This window comes from Protopterus annectens, chromosome 2.part2 (genome assembly GCF_019279795.1).
Source record: "Protopterus annectens isolate FY-2018-M chromosome 2.part2, PAN1.0, whole genome shotgun sequence".
NCBI lineage: Eukaryota > Metazoa > Chordata > Ceratodontiformes > Protopteridae > Protopterus > Protopterus annectens.
This window is the reverse complement of record NC_056730.1, coordinates 112,330,452-112,351,939: the sequence shown is the minus strand read 5'-3', so window position 1 is coordinate 112,351,939 and position 21,488 is coordinate 112,330,452.

Sequence of the window (21,488 nt, the reverse complement as noted above, 5' to 3'; positions counted from 1 at the left end):
GTCAGCGAATTTCGCTTGGAGTGCTGAACTACCTGTCCCACATTACACTTTTCCAGAGGGACTTCTAAGGAACTTGTCAAGTCCCTCTCATGTAACCGATAAGAGTCTCAGTTCTCTCCCTTATAGTCGATGTCCAGTGTGTCCATGTGTCTGCTTTGTAATGCAACTAACGATACGGGGAGAGCAGCAGGAACTGGCATAGATGTCCACCAACAGGCATGAATGTGATTGTGTGACTTTACAGGAAGCTTCTATATACCTTTCCTTAATGCTGCCTTTGATGGTTCCACATTCTGCTGACCAAATGTTAAGCAAACTCTCACCAGGAACGAGTAAGATGTAAGACCTTTTCTGCTGTTGGAATCCACTTCCTTTTTAAGGACCCATAGTTGTAAAAAGATGTGGTTCAGAAAACCTCAAGGGTGCAGTCAGGACTGTTCAGCAGACAGGTCCTCCATAAGCAGAGGTGGGGGGGGGGCAATATAAAAAAAAATCACCCTAGGGGCAGAGGCAGAGCATAGAATCAAGAAATCCTTCCAGTGCACCTGAAGTTTGCCTGAATGCTACACTCTGGAGGTAGTCAGAGAATGCTTATCCCAGCACCCTCAAGCCTGGCAGACCATCACACTAGATACTTAGGTGCTGAGGATAATCACCAGAGGCTACATAATTCCCTTTACCTCTCCTGTAAAGAAAATGAGGTTTCCTGATCCACCAGGTGTCACACAATCAGATGGAATATGCAACAGCAGACGTCTTAAAGCTGTTGGAAAAAAGTCATCCTGCAGGTCTCCCCAGGTCAGTTAAAACGTGGAGTCTATTCCAGGCTCTTTTTAGCTTTGAAAAAGATAGGGGACTTGAGGCCAGTTTTAGACCTCAGTCATCTCAGTCCATTTGTGGAGCAGTTGAAGTTCTGGATGGTCATGGTTCAGTCCATTTTACCACTACTTCTTCTGAAGAAGGATCATTGGATGTGCTCTAGAGATCTCCAAGGCAATCCAGGAGATATTTCTCCATTTCCAGCTGGGAGGCGGTCTCTTCCAATTCATGTCACTACCCTTTGGTCTCACCACAGCCCTCGGGTGTTCACCAAATGCATAGCAGTAGTTGCAGCTTATCTCAGACTACTAGGGTTCCAGATATTCCCATATTTTGATGATTGGCTCCTCACAACCCCAGCCAGGGATCTTCTGGTCCAACAATGGGACTTCTTTCTCCAACTTTTTCAGAATTTGGCAATCTCAGTCAGTGAAGAGAAGAGCCATTTGATACCCACAAACAGTTAGAGTGGTTCATATTTTGTCAGCTTCTCAAATGTAGAGTACCAGCAAAGTTAACCTCAGCAAATGGAAGAGATTTTCAATCTGGACAGCTTCTAAAGGGATAGATCCTTTTTCAGCTTCTCTCCCTTCTGTCTTAGACTTTTTGTCAAATCTTTTCCATAAAGGCTCTAGCTTTTCAACAATCAAGGTACAATTAGCCTCTATTTCCAGTTTCCATATTGGACACAGTCAGTCTGCTGTAGCTTTGCTAAAGATTTCTTAATGAGACCTTCTGTAAGGGGTCCACTCCTTCCTTGGGACATAAATGTCATGCGTCAGGCCTTAAAAAAAAAAAACTCCCTACGAACCCACAGCAACAGCAGGTTTACAGTATCTTTCTTAGAAGACTATCTTTCTAGTGGCCTTTACTTCGGCTACAAGGATCTCCAAGTTGCAAGCTGTTTCTTGCACCCCCCCATTGGATCTTTCATAAGGATAGGGTTTCTTGGAGAACAAACCCCATGTTCATTCCAAAAGCAGCATCCAAAATTAACCTTAATCAAATCCTTGATCTACCAGTATGCTTTGCAAAATTTTCTAATAAAGGAGGGTATACTTTGCATTTAGAACACAGATAGTGTTGCAGATTTGATTAGCTGTTTGCAGCAGTTAGGCCAGAGTTTTTCTAAAGTCACACTGTCAAGGTGTTTTTCAGATTGTATAGTTTTTGTATATCAAAAATTAGGTATTTAATCAAGTAACCAAAAGCTAATTCAGCAAGGCCTGTTGCCACTTCTATTGCCTTTATGCGCAGAGTTCCTATTGTTTGAAATTTGTACTGCAGCTGTTTAGTCTATGGTCCTCCTATTCCTATCCCATTGCAAGCTAGATGCACAGTCGAGATCCCATACATCTTTTGGCTTCACGATAATGTGGGATATCCTTTCAAGATGATACCCAGGGATTTTTTCATAACTAGGGAATCTGTCCCAAGATTCTAGTCTGATGAAAAAAAGACCACATTAGATGCAAAATTTATGTACTCCCAGTAACAATAGATCCGTACTGTCTTCTTTTCCTCCTGTTCAACATCCCTCCCTCCTTCCCCTTCCAAAGTTTTCACCTGGAGTTCCTGCTTTTGATAGAGTGTATGAACGTAGCAGGGACCTTGTCATTGTACAACCTCAGTTGATTGCAACCCTTCTATTATGTCCTCTGTTTAGATATTCAGATATTTCCTTTGATGAGATAATAAAAATTTGTTTATTGATGAGTAGGTTAACTCTGTATGAGGTATTGGGAAGAAGTGAGCGATTATGGATTAGGGAGAAGTCAGAGCCCTGGATCTTCAGCTTAAAAAAGTGCACATCCGATCAGATCTGATAACCCAAATGTTGAACTAGGTGAAAAGAAGACAGCACAGATCTATCGTTATGGTGAGTACATAACTTCTGTTTCACATTTGTTAGATTTTTTCATCATGTATATGTATATGTCTTTTGTATTTACCCCAGACTGTAACCGAGATTGGTCTGTATAGATTCAGTGCTATGGTAAACAAATTAAAAATAATGTGTGCATGTGTATTTGTACATGTAGTTGAGCAGTCTTGTCCCATGCACTGTTCATTAAATTAGGTCGCCCAATAGAACATCGATGTTCATCGTGTTTCACTGTTGCAGTCATTACACTTGGGTTATCCGCCGGCAGGCTACCCGCAGTCGGCCCGAGTTCCAAAGTCTTGGTCCGGCGTCGGTTGCTGTCGCCTCTTCCCTGACGTCAGTGCGCCAGGGGTATAAAAGATGCAACCAACGCCATTTTCTTCAGTCTTTCTTGCCGCGCGGTGCCCGAAGCAAAAGGAGTTCACAAGTGCCGGTCGCCCGACTCCTGAGATTTTCGAAATTGAGTTTCAGAACCAAAGTCTTCAATAAAGCCAAGTACCCTGTTGGGGAAACTTTTTCTTGCTCCAGACCGATGTCAGTAAAAGTTAATAATTGTATCTCTTGTGGGAAGCAAATACCTCATAAGGACTTTCACTCTTACTATATTCCTTGCCTAGGCCCTGACCACGACATTACCAGTTGTCTGTTTTGTGCTAGATTCAATAAACGCACTATTAAACGTCGGTTTGATTTTGCTTTACATTATTTTGGCCGAAGGTTTAATTACATAATGCCGTCGGAACAACCGATGACTGGAATTTATAAAAAAACGTAAAGACAAAGAAAAGGACGGGCATCCGAGGTCCAAAACTGACGATGAAGCCTCTTCTAGGCCAGTCGCCGGTTCTCAGTGAGGCGCTTTTGCAGCCCCTGACACTCGCTACCTCAGAGCCACAGGCCGTATCCGATAGCCACGTGGAGACACCAAGGCCTGTGGAAACTCAAGATATTGGGCCTACGGAAACTATTCCCTCAGATGGGTCCGGAGCCGCTGAGCAGGCATTGGCATCTGAGGGTGTTTTCAGACCTTCACAGCTTACAATTAAGCCCACTATAGCAGCCAAGGCAAAGTCAAAAACACCATTAAAGACAAGGAAACAAGTACAGCATTCTCCTGAACAGTCATCCATGCCAAAGAAACAGATGCTTAAAATGGCCGAAGACCTAATTACTTTAATCAGGGGTTCCCATCCCCCCCTGACAAAAGGCCTAGGCAAGACACTTACTGTGATTCCTCTGACCAGGTTTCTATTTCCTCTGATTCCTCTTCTGATCAGGAATATTGTCTCCCTCCCTATGAGGACTCTGATGCAGAAGAGTCTATACCTTCAGCCTCTCCGCCTGAGGATTATACTTTTGGGGAAACCCTGCACACCATGAGGGAGCATTTCTATTGGGAGGGCCAGGATTATTCAGAATCCAAGAAAAGGCTCAGAGACTTTCTTTTATTGCCCCAGCACAGGCTGATATTGTTTTCTCTGAATCCAGTCTGACTCTTGATTCTTTACCCCCTGCACCAGTCAAGCCAGACATGTACTACAGGGTCCCTGACTCTCATAAATTTCTTAACAAAAACCCTGCTTCAGATCCAGAAACAATTTCTCAGGGTCCTAAAGGGGTTAAGGCTTCCACTGCTAAAAATCCTGTCCCCTCGGATAGGGATTCCAGAGCTCTGGACAGATGGGGGAAAAAAGTTTACACTTCTGCTACTTTAGCTGTAAGGGCTTTAAATTGCCATTTTCACATGCTTAAATATCGACAGTACCTCATGTCATTGTTAAAACAGAAAATGGTTTCAAACTCAGGAAGTCCTGACAGTAAGGAAATGCAGGATTTATTGCATGCAGCTGAACAAGTGGGAAAGCATACCCTACAATGTGGTTTTGATTCATTAGAGGCTTCTTGTAGAGCCGCAGTTACAGGCTCTTTTATTCGAAGGCATGCTTGGTTGAAAGAACAACATTTACCTGACCATGTTAAAGTAAACTTATTGGATGCTCCACTACAGCATGATACTTTGGTGTTAAGGCAGAAGAGGTGTTAAAGAAAATGGAGGATAAAGCAAAATCAATGCAGACGGTAACGGATTTCTTACAGGTTCAACCACCTAGGTTTAGCAGAAACTGGCCTTCAAAAAATTGGTCCTTTCTGGTGTCAAACAGGCCACAAAGAGGCAGATACAGACACCCAAGAGGCAGATCTCCGCCCCAAGGCTCCTACAGACCTAAACAATGGGGTGCTTCAGCCCCCAAAGGAGGGGAAGACAAATCACAACCTTATAGGAAACAGTCCCAATGACTTCCCTCTACAGATGCCAAGCACTTACCTTTTGGCAGCACCCCTAGGGGGAAAGCTATCACTTTTCTCAAAAAATTGGCACATAATCACCCAGGACAAATGGGTACTGAATATTGTTTCTCAGGGTTACAGGTTCCACTTTCACACGCTTCCAAAATCAAAAGGTATGCCGGACCTGCCACAAAACCAATGGGCAAAGGCGCAAAAACAAATTGCTGCTCTCATGGACATGGGAGCTATTCAAAGAGTACCACAGCAAGAACAGGGGTGAGGATTTTACTCAAGACTTTTCTTAGTACCCAGAAAGGACAAAGCCTGGTGACCAATACTAGACCTGTCAATCCTAAATACTTTCCTGGATGTTCAAAATTCAAAATGTTAACACTACAGCAACTTCTACCCATGCTGGGCAAGAAGGCTTGGCTAGTTAGTTTTGACCTCAAGGAGGCATACCTGCATGTCCCAATCAGACAATCTTGCAGAAGGTACCTCAGATTCATAGCAGGCTGAATGCATTACCAATTCTCTGCACTGCCCTTTGGCGTATCTACTGCGCATAGGGTCTTCACAAAATGCCTGGCACCAGTAATTGCATTTTGCAGACAAAGGAATTCAAATATATCCCTTCTTGGACGACTGCGTTATTCAAGCAGAGAGCAAGGACATTCTACTAAAGCATCTGGCGTTTGTAAAAAGATTACTAATTTGCCTAGGGTACACAGTAAACGAAAAGAAATCAAAACTAGTGCCCTCTCAAGAGATACTATTCCTGGGTGCAAGCTTAAATACAACTGCCCAGATGGCTTATCTCACGCCAGACAAACAAAGGCAACTGACTCATTACTTTCAACTGATGGCAACAAAGACCCAGCTCCCTGCAAGAAAAATTCTGCAGGCCCTGGGCTTCATGGCGTCCTGCATTCTACTAATTCCATATGCAAGACTGCATATGAGGAAACTACAGTGGTATCTAAAAAGTGTTTGGACTCAACATTGTCACAGCCTGGAGACAATCATAACTTTAATTCCCTGCCTACAACAGGAGTTTCGATGGTGGTCCCAGGCCTGTCACCACAACAAGGGACAGCCTTTCCCCTTACCCACAGCCAGGCAGACAATAACAACGGATGCATCGGATTTTGCCTGGGGGGCACATGTGGCAGGAAAATGTATTCAGGGCATGTGGCCCAAGGAACAATTGCATCTTCACATCAATCAGAAAGAGATGCTAGCTGTACAGAATGCCCTGACAGCTTTCAAGGACCTACTACATCCAGGACAACTACTAATAAAGACTGACAATACCGTAGTTATGTGGTACATAAACAAGCAAGGGGGCACACATTCCAACCCCCTGTGCAGGCAAGCCATGACTTTGTGGAACACAGCACTGACCTATCTGGTACATCTGCAGGCACAATTCCTGCCAAGAACAAAAAATACACTGGCAGATGAACTAAGCAGAAATCTCATGGACCCTCACGAATGGAAACTAAATCCATAGGTGTTCAGCATGATAACAAGGAAATGGGGACGCCCAGACATAGATCTTTTTGCCTCCCCTCACAATTGCCAACTACAGAAATTCTGCACAAGAGCTTATCACTCTCAAGCATGGAAAGTGAATGCTCTGTTATTCAGCTGGAAAGCCCTGACGGTCTATGCCTTCCCTCCAATGCCTCTTCTTACCAAGGTGCTCCTTAAAAGTCAGACAAGAAAGGCCAAAAATGATCCTGATTGCCCCAGACTGGCCACGCCAGCACTGGTACCCAATCCTAAAGAGCTTGTCTCAAGGCCCAGCTTGGCCTTTACCTCAAATTCCTCATCTTCTAACTCAACAAAACAATCAGATTTTGCACAGTCAACTCAGAACCTTAAATCTGGCAGCATGGCAGGTAATGTAGCCACTCAGACTGCACCTCTCTCTAAAGCTGTTATGGATGTCATTTTAGAAGCCAGGAGGCTCACCACTAGGAAATCTTATGCAGAAAAATGGAAGAGATTCTGTGCTTGAAACCAGGCACAAGGGCTCGAACCACTTGTTCCAAATATACCTCAGATTTTACGTTTGTTTGTTTGTGTCTTTCGGCTTTTCCCATTTAGGGGTCGCCACAGCGGAACTCCGGTCCGCTAATGATTGGCAGTAGATTTTTACATGCTGGCTTGCCAGGCCTAACGCACAACCTTCACCGAAGGAACACCCATTCATGCATGTCGCCACACAGAAGACGCAGTAACTGAGAAACGAATGGGCAACGTCTAACTGTGAGGCGACAATGCTACCTCAGCACCACTACGCTGGACAAAGGCCTATCTTTCTCATCAATTAAAATCCATGCCTCTGCCATTTCAGCCCATTACAATACGGAACCTCCTATTTTTTCACATCCTCTACTAAGACAGTACCTCAGAGGGGCAAAAAACATAAGACCCCAAGGAGAGCACCAGTACCAACTTGAGATCTCAGTTTTGTTTTAGAAAAACTCACACTGCCTCCTTTTGAACCAGTCAGCACAGCTGATATAAAATTCTTATCATGGAAAACTGCTCTGCTCCTAGCAATAACTTCAGCAGGAAGAGTATCAGAGTTACAGGCATTAATGGCTGTGGAACCTTTAATCATTTTTCACCAGGACAGGGTTTCTTTTAGGACAAACCCAACATTCATGCCAAAAGTAGTTTCCAATGTGGCCCTGAACCAAACCATTCATTTACCAACTTTCTACCCAAATCCCCAGAATAAAGGGGAGAGACTTCTGCACGCTTTGGATATACACAGACAGCTACGATTCTACTTGGACCAAACAAAAGCTTTCAGAAAAACTGAGCAACTGTTTGTAGCCTATGCTGCAGGATATCACAAAGCAGACAATGGATAGGACACTGCATCCGCTTCTGTTATGCACAACATGGCAAATCAGTGCCTAAGGTCATTAGGCCACATTCTACCAGAGTAGCAGCCACTTCAGCAGCCTTTCTCAGAGGAGTACCAACCAAAGACATTCTAGAAAACAGCCTGGAGCTCGGTGCACACTTCACCAAGCACTACCACTTACCTCTCTACTCTAAATCCAGAGCAGGCTTTGCCACTGCAGTCCTGCAGGGCCTGGTAGCCTCTCCAAATCCAATTTAGACCCAGGCGCCCAACCTCGGCTTTGGGATTCAACCCAAGTGTAATGACTGCAACAGTGAAACACGATGAACATAGTACAGTTCTGTAACTACCATAAATGTAGATGTTCGAGTGTATTCACTGTTGCAGTCCAGGTTACCCACCCACCATCCCCCTTTTCATTGCTGGGACTTCTCTATACTTCTCAATTCTATACAACCTATGTGGTGTATTTGCTTGTAGATGAAGGAAATGTTTAGATTAGTACATGCATGCTTTTTGGCATAATTTTATTTTTCCAGCCTTCCTATTTAGGGGCACCTGACATCTAGGGCAAGAAAAACTGAAGCAAATGACGTCGGTTGCATCTTTTGTACCCCTGGCGCACTGACGTCAGGGAAGAGGCGACAGCAACCGACGCCGGACCAAGACTTTGGAACTCTGGCCGACTGCGGGTAGCCTGCCGGCGGATAACCCAAGAGTAATGACTGCAACAGTGCATACACTCGAACATCTACATTTATGGTAGGTTCACAACTGTACTTTATATCTACCTGAATGGAAAAAATTGGATTGGTAGATGCACAGTTTTCAAGTATGTTTACTACACTCTGCTTGGCACTGTACAGGTAGTAAGAAGTGGGTACCTGGTATTTGAGTGTGCAGATTACAGAGCTCCATAATACACATGACCACCTACCAGTCCTTTTTTCTGTTTAACTTTGTCATGTTCTAGTGGTTTGCATTAAACTGAACTGAGCTCATAACAGCTGAGTTATGATGCTATATTGTATTAACATTTTTCATCACTTTGTAATAAGGATTTCTGAAAATGGTGTATGTAATCAGCGTTCTTTTTAATGTCAACCTTGTGAATGAAGTTCACATCTGTTAAAAATGGAGGGCTTAATGCTTGGTTTGGCCTGGATTTTAAGTAGTGATCTTTGGTACCAGCTTCTGATAAATAAACAAAACAGTAGTATTCAGTAAGACTGTAAAAGGGAGGTGGACTTAAAGGTCAGTTTCAGTTATTTTAGAATAGCCATGGCAGAGTCGGGCAGCATTATTAATGTGTGGCTTTGTTCATTAGTACCTGACAGTGCCAGTGTATTCATATGAGAGACAAACTGTGCATTATCATCTTTGCCAAAACTGTTTTTCTTTTAAGCTCTTAACTGCATGTTTCATATCGGTTACCAAGTTTCTGTAAATATGTTGAGCAGTTTGAGACGTTGTCATTAGCCAGAATTAAAACATGTATTTTCTATATCCCAAGTGATTATTTTTCCTTTTTTTATCAAAAAAATGTGAATTTATAAAATTTCATGCATTTTAGGGGGATGTTCTTTATATCTGTTTAATATTTCAGTACATATACAAATAATAGTGACATTTTATCATTATAATTGGAATTTTTTTTATTTACTTGAGAGTTAGAAAAATGCTGATCATTAGTACTACATCTGGCATACAGTTACATATTTCAGTCTTGGAAGCTTTACAGCTGCTAACTGTATCAGGCTAAACCATACCTTTCAACATGCCCTGACTTTGCTTTGAAACTTTGGTGGTGTACAGAAAACATTCACAATGCCATGGTGCATGATGCAGACCAGAGCTGTTTGGTTATGCAGTTGGACTGGCATTGCTGTAGCATTTTGGGAAAAGGGCTACATACAGTAAGTTGGAGCAGCCACATTAAGTGGCCACGTGACCAGTGTGACAAACAGGCAGAGTGCCTGAGGCAGTGCTTACTCACATGTATAATGAAGCACTTTGTAGCTGCATTGTGGATAAAAGGGCCACACACTGGAAAAATAGGTGAGGAGGAAAGCATTTTTGACAGGAGCACTTTTATTTTTTAAGAAGGGTAGATGGGAGCTTGTTCAGGAAGGAAAGAGGAAGTAGGGAAGTTAACAGATGCAGACCAAGGTTAGAGGCAGGTAGGGGCGGTATGAACACAAAAGGTGGGGACAGTGGTGGAGGGATGCAGACATCCAGAGAAAATAACAACGGGTGCTAGGGAGGACTGGACTGTAAATAGGGTATGGGGAGGGACACACAAGGAAACTCCAATATGGGAGGATAGAGCAGGTTATTAAAGGGTGCTTGTCTGACCAAGAAGAGAATCACCCACATGTCCATCACCCCCATAACTGATGGTGTTGGGAGGCTTTTCTTGTGATAGCTCAGTGGTCAAGGCTGGCCAGTTGTGTGGCAACATCTACCGTACCAAGAGGTGCTGTATTGTTCCAGTGTGGGAGTCATCCTGCCAGCATACCTCAGCTACTGCCTGTGTTGATTAATCAAAGGAGATTTAGACCACTGTAAAAAGAAGAACTTGTGTCCCCTCACTGAAAGGTGTCCACAGAGGCCAAACGTGAGTCATCCAGGTTCCCTTCAGTAGGATGACCTATATCTCCCTGCTGCTGAGAGGCAGACCTGGAGACTGCTGGTGACCCAACACCAGGATTGTTGACTGGAGCAAGTCCTGGTATTTGCTACCACTCCACATCCTACACCCCAGTTGGACCTGTCGAAGAAGGAGACAGAAGTGGGAGAATAAATACAACACATTAATACATATCTGTTACTAACCAAATTTAATTTCCACAGCACTGCCATAGACATAGTGTGTATACTCATCCACCTTGCCAGTATTTTTAAGCAGACCTTGCTGTGGAAATTTCTCCTTCGGCCACTATAGGAAAAAAGGATAATTCAGTACAGTGTGTCCATGTCAGCAGAAGCCAAAGAAGTAGATGCCACCTCCTCTAAGAGATCAGTCTTCAGCCGAGTACCCCACGGATCCATGCTGGGAAAAGCTTTTATTTGGCATCTACTTCTCAGAGGTAAAGACTAATGTCAAGGGACTTTGACTGACCAAGTTCACACAGATCAAAGGAAAGAAATAAAAATGTCAGCTCACCAAGAAAACAGATGATAAACAAGGTAAATGAGTAATGATAAAATCACTGTTCAGTCACGGAGATAGGAGAAGCTTCCAAGTTAAAATCTCTGGCCAAAAAGCATTTAATAAACATTAAAATCACAAAATAGCTGTTAGAGGACAAGTGCTTTCGGCAGACTGCCTTCTTCAGATCCATAAACAGCCTTTAGAGACAGGAGAATAAATAGATCCTTTCATCCAATTAAGTTATTACACCATTTTCTGAGGCTTCTACCCTTAAGTAAGGGGTTTAAAGGGACCATGCCATTAAGTCCAGGCTACTTAACTTCTCGCACCACAGTTCTCTTACTTCAGTTTGATTTTTAATATCCCAGCCTCTATTGCTAAAATCCACTTTTTCTAAACAGGAAAATAAGAATTGGTGAGGGGATGTGTATGCACATGACATGCCAAAGCATTTGTTCTAACATCCAGTGTAATATCACTATAGTGCTACAAAATCCTCTCTTTAAATATTCTGTTTGTCTTCCCCTACATAGAATGCTGAGCAACTGTCACATCTAGCTATGTAAAGCACGTTCTTTTGTGCTACAGTCCACATATTTGTTACTGCCATATTCCCGTTTACTTACAGGATGTAAAAATCGATGATCGTTGTCAATGTAAGGATAGGCTTTGCATCTTTAGCAAGGGAAAGTACCTTTCTTAGTGGTCAAATTCTTTCTAACATCTTGAGTTGTCTGACAAAGCAACCTCTTTAAATTGGGTTTGTTCTTAAAAGTAAATCTTGGATTATCACCTACTATTGATTTCATTTTGTCATCCATCATTAGAATTTTCCAGTTCTTTATTGCTTGACATGCAGCAGAAATGTCATTACTATATGTCAGTGTACATCTGATGCCAGCTTCTTGTCTTCTAGATGGTTTTGTTGTTCCCTTATCTTTTCTATGGAAATAAGGCATGTTATGTAGTCCAATCTCACCTACATTCTTACCTGTGGGTTCGGAGTCGAACCTCAGCTCCGACTCTGCCATACTCTAGCTCGAAGTCTTCAATTGGCTCGTGGCTAAGAGTTATCCCATGCTGCAATGCGCCTATCCCCCAGATCTCGTTTGCCGCTCGTTCAGCTCGGACGTGGTCTCGCTCTTGGCCATGGCTAAGTACAAATTTTCTTTTTTTTTTTTTTCGATTTAGTAGCTCCAAAAGCTATTCTTATAGTTAGTGTGTGTGCCTTGTTTCTAACCGGTTCAGTTGAACTTTTCTGGTTTCTCATTTCTCTTGGTGTTTACGTGCTAGGCCCGTTTCAGTTAGAGGACCTAGTCCTCCCCTGTTGTTTTTTGTTCTTGTTGTATAGCAGGTTAATCCCTTTTGTCAGCAGGTTCCTTGTGGTGTGACTGTTTGTAGTTCCTCTCTTTTTTCCTGGGCTAGGCCCGTTTAACTTAGAGGACCTAGTCCTTCCTGTGGTTACCTCGCGGTCTCTAGGCCGTTTGAGTTAGAGGCTGTAGTTTCCCGTGCTCTTTTGATTTCAGTGGTGAAGGTGCACCTACCATTTTCCCCTGTGTGTGTGTGTTCTTGTCTTAACATGTCTAAGGATTCTAAAGAGCACAGGCCTTCGGGCTTCAAAGAGCGTGTAACAACAAGATGTCTTTGACGGATGGGCACTCTGTGTGCATGTATTGCTTGGGGGCTATTCATATACAGGAATCCTGCTTGTTCTGTCACGCTTTCAGCCCCCGCGTGCTGCAAGAGAGGAAGAACAAGCTAATATTAAGGGGATTGCTGAAACCTTCCTTTTGAAGAGGATTTGGATAGATCTTCCAGTTCCAAGTCTTCTCCTTCCAAACCAGACAAAAAGATGGACAAAAAATCGTCTAAGAAACACTCTCCGGCTCCGTCAATCTCCTCGTAGCTGCCAGAGAAAATTATTAAAACTACAGTTGCTTCTTCAGCTCCACTGGCTTCGGGGCTGACAGGAGACAGTGCATTGATGATGGTTTATTGGAGCCGGTGACAGATTTGTCAGTTCAGAGCCGGTCTCCAGTTTTTCGACCGGTTTCTCCTACTCCTAGGTCTCCCTCTATAGGGAGATCCAGATCCCCGACCATGTCCTCTAGGTCCTCCAGGACACTTTCCGATGGCTATGTGGATAGAGTGGTGCGGAAACTGTTCCAGTCATTGGCGCTGGCTAAATTGCTTTCGGCTCCGGAGCCCATCCTCCCTTCATCTTTGGCTGTTCCTCCTCTGGACCTTTCTTCGGAGCCAGAGCTGTCTGTTCCATCTGATGCCTCAAGATCAGTTCCAGTAGCCCCTTCTGGTATCTCTGATTCGCTCTCTGCTCCGACCCTGTCGGTGCTGTCCACGGGGTCCAGGATTCACAGCTCACTGGTCGGAGCCGAGAGGGAGGTATCGGGTCGATCTTCTTCGGCTCTGAGCCTTCCTCTTGGCGCTTTGGCTCGGGTAAGTGTAGACCCATTGGCTTCGGACCTTATTTCCTTGGCTGCGAGGGTGTCTTCTGTGGTTAGTCAACCTTCGGAGCTGGGGGGATCAGCTTTCGAGGTCATGAGGAGTGTGCTGGCTAGGTCGTCAGCTGCATCTTATGGTACCGACACTTCCCCCACCAGCACCATATCAGTATCAGATCACCCTCTATCTAGGGACAGCGGAGACCTAAGGCCTTCAGGATACCTCCATGAGTGGTCCCCAGCTTTCTGTGGCCTCCCCGGGTTTTTTACCAGAGGAGCCACCCAGAAAGTGTGTGTGCAAGAGGAAGCACATTGACTCCCAAGATGAGTCCCTCACGTCTGACACCGACCTTGAGGAGTCAGAGGGGTCCCCTAAGTCATCTTCTGACGATATCTTGGAAATAGTGAGACAGAGAGGCGACTGGCCATCTAAAGCCCCTTCTGAAGAGTCAGTGTTCCTGAAGGCCTTTGGGTCCCAACCCTCTGCCTCTTGGGTTTTTCCCCCATTCGATGAGCTCCTGGACCTCATTTGTCGAAAGGTGTGGGAAACGCCAGACACTGTGGAACCGGTCCGTAGGAGACCCAACAATTTTTTGTCTGCTCCACCTGATAGAGAATTTCTTACAAAAGGCATTCCAGTAGATGCCATGGTGGTGGCAGCAGCCACCAAGAAGGAACTTGCAGAAACTTCATCTACCATCCATCCCCCTAACAAGGAGTCCAGGGCTGTGGATAGGTATGGGAAGCATGTGTTCTCTTCAGTGGCCTTTACGCTGCAGTCGCTGAACTACTTATCGCATTTTACACGGCTCCAAAGAGATCTCCTAAAGGAGTTGGGAGATTCTCTACAGGGTAACGTTTCTGATGCTGTGGCTCAGAAAGTCAATGCTCAGATGTCTACCCTAAATTCTATTACCAACTCCTCCATGAGGCTGATCTTGTACACAGCCGATGGAGCGACCAAGGCTGCGGGAGTCTCTCTTAGGAGAAACTCCTGGATGCGCCTGCACAACTTCGCAGAGGCCTTCAAGTCTACCTTCATCAGTGCGCCCTTTGATGGTTCATCTTTATTTGGAACCAAGGTGAAGGATACTCTCACTAGGTGCGAGCAGGAAGGAAAAACACTGTGTGCCGTGGGAGTCTGTTTTTCCATGCCTTCTAGACCTTATCCCAAGGGCTAGAAAGGTGGAAAAATGTGGTTCAGAAAATCGCAGAGTTTTTTTCACGACACATAGAGTGATTTCCCCCTCCAGAGGCAGAGGAGGGGGTGGAAACTCAGGTAGACGCCGCCCAAGAGGCAGAGGAGGCCCGCGTAACCAGGGGGACCGCGATTCCTGTCATGACTCTCCCTACCAGCGCTCCTGAGAGGAGGCCCGACTGTGCATCTCTGGAGCCAGTCGGGGGTCGTATTTCTCTATACCCAGAAGCCTGGCGAGACATCACCCAAGACAAGTGGGTATTAGAGATGATCTCCAGAGGTTATCATATTCCCCTTCTTTCATCTCCCCCTCCAAACAAAAGAATCCCAGACATCCCACCCAGACAAAGGGATTCCGCAACCTCAGAAGTTCAAAAGTTGCTGTTAAAAGGAGCCATCCAGCCCATCCCCTCAGACCAAGTAGGATTAGGGACTTGCTCCATATTCTTTTTGGTGCCGAAAAGAACAGGGGACCTGAGACCCATTTTGGATCTCAGCCGTTTGAACCTTCATGTAGAGAAGTCTAAGTTCTGCATGATCACGTTACAGTCAATTCTCCCGTTATTAGGGAAAGATGTGTGGATGTGCTCCATCGACCTCAAGGATGCTTACTACCATATAAAAATGGACAGGGCATCCAGAAGTCACCTACAGTTCCGGTTGGGAGCCAGTCATTTTCAATTTCGCACCCTGCCCTTTGGCCTCACCACAGCCCCCAGAGTGTTTTCCAAATGCATGGTAGTGGTAACGGCTCACTTGAGACGTCTGGGATTCCAAGTGTTTCCGTACCTGGACGACTAGCTCCTGTCTGCCACCACCAGGCATCTACTACTACAGACCAGGGACGCCACTATTGCATTGTGCCAAAGTCTGGGAATCACCTTGAATTGGGAAAAGTCTGCATTGTTGCCCTCACAGTGTGTTACCTTTATCGGCGCCAAATTAGACACAGTGCTCATGAGGGTTTTCCTGCCAGAAGAGAGAATTCAGGTTTTACAGCAGCAAGTCTACGCTCTACTACCACTGAAGAAGGTCAAGGCAAAAGTGGTCCTCAAGTTGTTAGGGACCATGGCTGCCACGATTATGCTAGTGCCTCTTGCAAGACCTTACATGAGGCTTCTTCAGTGGCTGCTTTTTGCCCAATGGTCTCTTCAGCACCTCCCACTCTCACACCTTATTGTAATAACTGACAGGTACAAGCAGGATCTGTGCTGGTGGCTTCAGACCAGCAATCTCAACGCGGGTATGCCTTTCGTTCTTCCTTTGATTGCCACTGTGACCACAGATGCCTCCCAGATCAGGTGGGGGAGGCATTATCTCAGCAGGACTGTCCAAGGCATGTGGCAGGAACACGAGATCCATTTGCATATCAACGTCTTAGAGATGAGAGCGGTGCTATTAGCGTTGCAAGCACTTCAAAGCATTCTTCCTCATGGGACAATTACAATCCACTCAGACAACATGTCAGTGGTCTGGTATCTGAACAAACAGGGAGGAGCCAGGTCGTATCCCTTTTGCAGAGAGGCTCTTCGAGTGTGGCAGTGGGCAGTATCTTCCCGGCGCTTTCTAGTGGCGACGCACATACCGGGGAAGTCCAACGTGATTGCCGACAGGCTGTGCAGAGCTGTTCTGATGCCTCACGAGTGGTCCCTGAATGAACAAGTGGCGGAACGGATTTTCCGCAGATGGGGTCAGCCTTTCTGCGATCTATTTGCCAGCCCCCTCGATGCCAAATGCAGCAGCTACTTCACCCTTATTCCCCCGGTGGGGGAAGCACCCAGGAACGCTCTGATTCACGATTGGCCCTCCAGTCTTCTCTATGCCTTCCCTCCAATTCCCCTGATAATGAGGGTTATTCATATTCCTTGGGAAGGATTGCACCACACTGGCCTCGTCAGATCTGGTTTCCTTTTCTTCACCCTTATCTAATGGACGAGCGTGGATTCTGGACCCAGAGCCAGATCTGTTGACTCATATGTCAGGGCAGTTCCACCCCTCCATTCAGACCCTCAGGTTGACAGCTTGGCTGCTCCAATTCCATCCCTAGTCAGGCTTCATAATTTTTCACCGGAGGTGGTTCATATTCTGTCTTCCTCCCACAAGCCTTCTACTAGGAAGATTTATTCCAGTAAGTGAAAGAGATTCTCCATTTGGGCTCATGAAAGGCAGATTGATCCCTATACAGCTCCCATCTCATCAGTTTTAGAGTTTCTGTCTCAACTTTTTAGCCAGGGATCAGCTGCGGCAACTATCGAAGTGCAGTTGGCAGCCATTTCTACTTTTCATGTTGCTAATGAACCCAATTTAATGGCGCACATACTTTGTAGGGCGTTTCTCAAAGGGACTATGCTACTTCGACCTCCAATCTTTGATCCTGTAATGCCATGGGACCTTAATTTTGTGCTACAGCAGTTTATCTCGCCTCATTTTGAGCCCCCGGCAACCTGTGACATTTGTCTTTGAAGACAGTCTTTTTGTTAGCCATCACTTCGGCTAGGCGGGTCTCAACTCCCAAGCGTTATCAATTCGGCCCCCTTACTTGGTATTTCACAAGGATAGGGTTTCGCTAAGACCTAATCCTTCCTTTATGCCTAAGGTTGCTTCATTGGTCAATCTCAACCAGTCTATTGAGCTGCCTGTGTTTTTCCCTGAATTCTCTAACAAGGCAGAATTTAAGTTTCATCAGTTAGATGTCCACAGACAATTGCGTTTCTATTTACATAGAACAAAAGATTTTAGGAAATCTGATCAACTTTTTGCCTCGTTTTCAGGCAATAGACTAGGGACTTCAGTTTCTAAAGTAACTCTGTCCAGATGGATTTCTAGTTGCATTTCCTTCATCTATTCTTCAAATGGCAAGGAATTGTAAAGGCTCACTCTACACGTTCGGTGTCTACTTCTGCTGCCTTTCAGGCTAGGATGTCTATGGATGATATTTGTGCTGCAGCTACTTGGGCATCTCCTCACACCTTTATTAGTCACTACAAATTGTATCTGGTAACAAGGGGCAGATCCTCATTTGGTACCACAGTGCTCAGGAGTATTTTCCAGTGGGCCACCCAAGGTCTATTTGCTAGGGACGCTGTCCCACGGGTAAGAATGTAGGCGAGATTGGACTACATAACATCAAGAAGTTATGTACTCACCATAACGTTCGATGTATATAGTCCGTCTCGCCTCACATTCTTACTAACCCACCCACCTACCCCTTCCTGGATGACCTAGAAGTTGTGTGTCTGTTTTCAGCACTCCTTCTTGCTATGTTGAGTTGGTTCTTCCTCTCAGCATGTGTGTGTGTGTTTGTGTGTGTGTGTGTGTGTGTGTGTGTGTGTGTGTGTGTGTGTGTGTGTGTGTGTGTGTGTGTGTGTGTGAGCTCGCAGCAAACAAGATCTGGGGGATAGGCGCATTGCAGCATGGGATACCTCTTAGCCACAAGCCAGTTGAAGACTTCGAGCTAGAGTATGGCCAAGTCGGAGCCGAGGTTCGGCTCCAAACCCATGGGTAAGAATGTGAGGCGAGATGGACTACATACATCGAACGTTATGGCGAGTACATAACTTCTCGTTTCCTTTCATTGTTCGTTATTCCTGAGCATTTCTAAGTCCTTCTGTCTCTAGCTTCATATAGCCTCGATCTAATAAATCTTTTGCTATATCACCACATTTCTTTTTATGATATTCATCTTTTATACATAATCTAGATGCTCTTAGAAATTGACCTTTCACTGTGTGTGTGTGTGTGTGTGTGTGTGTGTGTGTGTGTGTGTAAAGATGTGAGCTGGATGCATGCTTGTTCTATGTAGAACATGGTTGCGCCAACACTAAACATTTTTGTTGAAATTCCCGTCATTGTCAAGTGAGACATTTAACGTCTAGAAAATCAATCTCCTTATCAGAATGGTGCATATCAAATTCAAGAAAATTTGTGGCGTTTAGATATCTTATGAACTCAATTAAATTCTTGTTGCTACCCTTCCATAAGATAACTGCATCGTACACAAATCTTCCATAGTAGACTATATTCTCTCTCCAGCTGTTTGGGTGCATAGGTGTTTTTTCTATATCTTTGTGCGCTTTCAGTAAACCATTGATCACTGGCATTATAGTGTGTTCTACCTTCATGTATTCATAGAGATCTTCAGGTAATAGTCTAGTCATATTTAGATCATATAGACCATCTCCCACTCTCTGCTCAAAATTCTTTATTTCCCATTTATTCAGCTTTTTATATGTATCTGCATCATTCAACATATTTGCCATCTTTGCATTATAATCTTGTTTGTCCATTATCACAATGGCTCCTCCTTTGTCTGCCGGTCTTACAGAAATGTTATCATTCTTTAGTAAATCATACAATGCTTGCATTTCATCATTATTCAAATTGTAAAAATTGAGTTTTTCATATTTAAGCGTAGTTTCTCAACCTCATCTTCACATGCTTTAATAAAAGTTTCTATAACCGGATGTGAAGATGGTATGTAAGTACTAGGCATTTTAAACTTGTGAATATTACTTTCCTGTTGGTTCATCCCAAATTCATGTTTTAAGTTTATATTCCTACCAAAGTACTTCAAGTCCAAGATAAATTTACTTGGCTTCGAGTTAGTAGACTGAATGAATAATAGCCCTCTATCAAGTAGTGCCATCTGAGAAGTAGATAGTTCACTATTCAATAAGTTGATAACAAGAGACTTATTTAATTCATTATTCTCTGTCTCTTCCTGTCCTGGCTGAAGGAGCGAGCCCTGTATGTTGTACTGTGCTTCACCAGTATAGGAAGTATTGAAGAAAGTGTGAGGCATTCTCTTTTGGCCTTGTATCCGTTTGTGTATTTATTATGGTTGGTTGCACTGCCTCATTGACATCTGCAGGACGTGTTACTTTCATAACTTCTTTGTCCTTATTTTTCTCAGTCTGAGGAAGTCTAGCTTGTGTCCCTGATCAGTGAATATTTGCGTCTGTGCTCTGTGTTCCTGTATTTGCGCTCTCTGTTCTATGGCATTCAGCGAAAAACTAGAATCTCTCCTGAGTGGGCATGTATCTCTTACAGATTTCTTATTCTTTTTCCCACCCTCATTATTTCTTCCCTGATTAACATCATCTTTGTCATTCGTTCTTGGCCATTGAAAAACAAGTCCATTGAGAAAGTCTGGTCTCTCTCTAAATGACTTCTTAGCCATCTGGCTCTTAATTCTGTCATCATAGTTGCTTAAATTAAATTGCAACATCTCCAATTTAGTAAGAAAACTTTCTGACAGAGTTAGTTTCTCTAACTCAGCTTGCCGTATCTTGATGGTAGATGAAATCTGCTCTTCCATCAGCCAGAAGAACTCTTATCAGTAGTTTTAGATATTTAAAATGTGTCTCCAAGTTAATAGCCTGCCATTTGCTCAAAAGGTCCGGATAGGTGTTACCATATGACGGTAAGCATTTCACCCTTAAGCCTCTAGGAACCACCTGATGATGTAAACAGGCTTCAAAGTGAAGTCGTTGCCATTGAAGGTGTTTCAGTTTATATGCAGCATTTTCACCTTCCTTGTATATCTCATTTAAATCGTCCTTTTCTTCACATATATTGGCATCTTGTAAACTACCATCCTTTAAATCATGTTTTAGCAGAGGGTTGTGCTGTGTATTAAAAACAGTTGAAAAAGTTCTCGACGCTAAAGAAAAATGAGCTTTAGCGCAAGATATTTCTGTTTCATTTAAACCTCTTTCTGCCTTGTGTGAGCTGTACAAGTAAAATGTCAAAGCAAAGAAATAAAAATGTCAGCTCACCAAGAGAACAGAAGATAAACCAGGTAAATGAGTAATGATAAAATCACTGTTCAGCCATGGAGATAGAAGCTTCCAAGTTAAAATACCTGGCAAAAAAGCATTTAATAAACAGATTAAAATAACTGATCCAAAATAAAAAGCAAAAGACCAGGACTTGGAGACCGCTGTAGAATCCAGTATAAAAATCTTTATTCGACACAAGCACTTTCGTGTGTTCTCCAAAACACATACAAGCCTGTAACAAGAAGTCAGTAATTTATCATACAAACAATTCCATAGCACATCTTGACTAAAAAGCTGCCTAGACTTTAACTTAGGATATTTCATTTTACAGTCACAAGCAAAGAATATATCTGCACATGTTTACATTTTCCACTTATGTTCTCCAAAACACATACAAGCCTATAACAAGAAGTCAGTTGTATAGTTATCCTATAACTAGAAATTTAAAAGCATGTTCCATATCATTATTGATAATGTGTCTAGCCAAGGCATTCACTTAGTTATAGGAAGAACATATGAGAGTATGGGGGGGGGGCTACGGAACATCACTGAAGAGCTTGAAGCTAAGTGGATAGTAAGATTAAGGATTGATAGAGGTCATGGATTAAGTTAATATATACCCTGCGTCCTAAGCTAAAGTCTAGGCAGCTTTTTAGGTAAGATGTGCTGTGGAATTGTTTGTATGATAAATTACTGACTTCTTGTTACAGGCTTGTATGTGTTTTGGAGAACACAAGTGGAAAATGTAAATATGTGCAGATATATTCTGTGCTTGTGATTGCAAACTGAAATGTTACGGGAATTTTGAATTACAATTTAGATACTTTATAAACGGGCTTTTAGAAGTGTATACACATACATTCAGATTTCTAATTTAGTCAATGGCATGTACCTTGTAGAATGTTACTTTAAACTGAAAGTGCTTGTTCATGCTAGAACAATGTATTGGTTGGTTTTAATCATGTGTCTCAAGAGGATATTTAAACCAAGAGCTATTTTTAAAATGTATTAAAATTAAAA